General features: G+C 36.3%; 1 pseudogene; it reads right to left on the reverse strand.

The window, feature by feature from the left end:
- Nucleotides 1-2,926: 2,926 nt before the first annotated feature.
- Nucleotides 2,927-3,584, reverse strand: LOC125164938 (GTP-binding protein SAR1a-like; annotated as a pseudogene).
- Between the last annotated feature and the right edge of the window lie 231 nt (nt 3,585-3,815).

Consider the following 3,815-nt stretch of genomic DNA (forward strand, 5'->3'; position numbering starts at 1 on the left):
CCTGGATGTACTGTTATGCATATTATTGGGGTCTTTATGTAGGGTTCATCATGCAGGCATAATCAAATATTAACTCCATTTGCAGCCCCACTATTGGGATTTGGACAGCTTCCAAGTGGGCGAACACAAAAACGTGCAGGAAGAGTGGTGGCATCTGAAGAGGACAGGGAAACTCTGTGCCCCTTCCCATGGACCTTTTCCTATGCATCTCTTCCCTCTGGATGATCATGTGTATCCTTTACCATATATTTTTATAAAAAAACTAGTAAACAGGAAGTAAACTCTTTCTGAGTTTTATGAGATGCTCTAGCAATTTAATCAACCCCAAGGTGAGGGTTGTGGGAACCTGCGGTTAGTCAGAAGCACAGATGACAACCTGGATTTGTGATTGGCATCTGAAGTGGGGAGGCTGGGCAGTCTTGTGGGACTGAGTCCTTAACCTGTGGGATTTGATGCCATCTCCAGGTAGATAGTGTTAGAATTGAGTTAAATTACACGTTGTTACAGAGAGCTGCCTGGGTGTGGAAAAACAACAACACCCATCTGGTATTAGAAGTATTGTGAGTATGGTTGCAGTGTGGTAGTAAAGGATAAACATAGGAGGAAGCTGGAGATTTTCTGACACAAAGGAGAATTTCTATACCTTTCAAGAGCTATAGGAACATAATCTCAGCTAAGAGTGTTATGAAGTGACCCGAACCACCATCATGCCCTGCTCTAGCACAGCAAGGGTAAATGGCAAGCCATAATTAATTCAGTCTGTTTCAAGCCCATCTTACAGTGGATCCAATGAATATACAGACACACCATGAGATCACTACCTTGGTTTTTGAGTTCGTTATTATGATGAATATTCTTAGAATCTGGAAGAACCTTCACATTGCTTTTATAATATTTGTTGAAAGAAAATGACAAAAAGGCAAATTCGAAGCCCTTTGAACTACTTGTCTCTACCGAGATAGTTGGTATTGCATAAATCAATAAATTGTTCCTTTTTTACCCCTAAATAGTCCATTATATAGATACAATACAAATTATATATTCATTTATCTGTGGAAAGACATCTTGGAGGCTTCCATTTCTTAGTGATTATAAATGAACAAAGTTTCTATAAGCATGAACATACAGGTTTTTGTACAAAAGTAAGTTTTCACTTAACTATCTAGGAGCATGACTGCTATACTGTGTGGTAAAGCTATGTTTAACTTTATAATTAGCTGCCAAATGAGCCTTCCAAAGTGACTATACAATTTTTAATTCCAACCAGTCATGAATAAAACTTGCCAATATTTTATATTGTCAATCTTTTTGGATTTTGGAACCATTCTATAGAGCATAAAGATATTTCATTATTGTTTAAATTTGTATCTGCCTAGTCACAAAAGATGTTGACAATATTTACATATACATATTTTCCATGTATCTATCATCTTTGATGAAGTGTTTATTGATATCATTTATCTGTTTTTGTACTGGGTGGCTAATTTTCTTGTTATTGGCTTTTAAGTGTTCTTTATACATCCAGGAAAAATGTCCTTAATCAATAGCAATTTGTAAGTATTTTCTTTCCATTCGTGGCTTGTACATTGTCTTATGAGAATGTTAATAAAGTACAATTTATCAGTTTCTAATATACTGTACTTTTGTGATATATTTAAAAGTTCATCATCAAACCCAAGGTCAAAGCAATGTCTTTTTTTATTTCTATAAGTTTTATATTTCTACATTTTATATATTTTTAAACTTTTTTTTTGAACTTTATTCATTTTTGAGAGAGAGAGAGACAGAGTGTGAGCAGGAGAAGGGCAGAGAGACAGGGAGACACAGAATCTGAAGCAGGCTTCAGGCTCCAAGCCGTCAACACAGAGCCTGACACAGGGCTTGAATTCAATGAACCATGAGATCATGATCTGAGCTGAAGTTGGATGCTTAACTGACTGAGCTGCCCAGGTGCCCCTATAGTTTTACATCTTATATTTGGGTCTATGATCCATTATGAATTCACTTTTTATGTAACTTACAGCAACCATAAGTGCCTGATAGAACCTATCAGAGACTCACTGGAAGAAGTGACATTTACCTTAACTCTACGATTAATTCAAAAGAATTTATTTTTAGTAATTGTATAACCAGGATTAATATTGATCTAACTCTTAAGGAAATGAAGCACTATGAATGGGAAAAAGAATAAAATATGAGGCTTATCGGGATTAATTTTTTTTTTTAGTGCCAGCTTGAAATTATAGCCAGGAAAGATGATTCACTAAAGAACAAAGACAAAAAAACAAAAACAAAAACAAAAACAAAAACAAAAACAAAACAAAACAAAAAACAGAAAGAAGAACCTAGATTAAAATAGGACCTACAAATGAAATATAAAATAAGCAAACTAAAAAATATGATTTTAACAGCAAATCAAATTCAACTAACAGAAAATATAAACATTAAATGTTGTCAGATCACAGTGTGTTAGAACATAAAAATATAAAATACAGAAAACTGACTAAGAGGTATAGAGGATAGAACAAGGGTTTAACAGATATTTAATTGGAACTCTAAGAGGCAGGTCGAAGGTAAAATTTAGAGAGCAATACCTGAGGATTTTCCAGAATTGATGAAAGACACAAACTTGTAATTCCAAGAAGCCAGAAAATCCAAAGCATAAGAAATACTAGTAAATTAATTCCTAGATACATCATAATAAATATCCAGAATACAATAGCTAGTGGAAGGAAAACAGGTGGGGTTGGGAAGATTGATTACTTTTTGTAAGAAGAAGAATTTAGTTGAATATTACCCCATTATCTCATAGTTTTAACTTACTTTTCATGGTCTTCCTTTTTTTACTTTTCTTTTTCCTTCCTTCCTTGTTCCCTCCTTCTTCCTCCCTCCCTCCCTTCCTTCTTTCCTTCCTTTTATTCTTGGATCAGTCAAGAGAAGTAAAACTCTTATTTTCACTGTCCAAACACCAAGCAATATACTGGGAAAACCAGCTGAAGTCCTCACCATAGCCTTGCCTCTGGAGCACATTGTGCATGAATACTTTCATGAAGTGGACATTCAGCTCCTTCAGGGTCACATTCCCATTTCCTATGGACTTTCCATAAAGCCTAACTATCTCATGGAGTTTTTCCTCATTGATTTCATCTGCTCTGCCATTTGTGTTACCCAAGATAAGGATAGGCATGTTGGATATTGTTTCATCAGTTATTAAAGCCTTTAGCTCAGTTTTGGTTTCCATGAGTCAAGGACAATATGCAAAATCCAACAGAAAGGCAATCCCATTAACCGCTGGCACATAATTTTTCCAATTCTGGTGTTCTTGCTTGTGCCCACCAGGATCAAAAGTTGTAAAAGTCATTCCAGCCATTGTCAGCTATTCTGATGTTGGATCTAATGTTGAAACCTGTGGGCCGAATCAGTCATCACTGAGCATGTGGAGAAGAGTGGTTTTGCCTGTATTGTCCAAATCCAACAATACAAGTTTTCCAGATTCCTTGTAGAGTCCTAGGAACTGGAGCACACTGCTGAAGCCATTGTAGATCCACTCAAAGTTCAAAGACATCATTAATACTTAACTATGACCAAGGGTGTTCCTCTGGTGGCAGTGGGGGGGGGGGGGGTTTCCAACCCTCCTACACAACACACAACCCAGCAGCACCAGGACCACCAGCTGCTTCTCTTTTCTTATTTCTAACCCTGTCCTTTCTCTGGACAGCTATGAGAACAGATAATCTAAGATCACATTCACTCAGTTTGAAATGTCTTTTCCTCTGTTTGGTGTCACTCAATTAAGGTTTTAACCTTAATTTTGA

This window comes from Prionailurus viverrinus, chromosome A1, assembly GCF_022837055.1.
Source record: "Prionailurus viverrinus isolate Anna chromosome A1, UM_Priviv_1.0, whole genome shotgun sequence".
In the NCBI taxonomy this organism is placed as follows: Eukaryota; Metazoa; Chordata; class Mammalia; order Carnivora; family Felidae; genus Prionailurus; species Prionailurus viverrinus.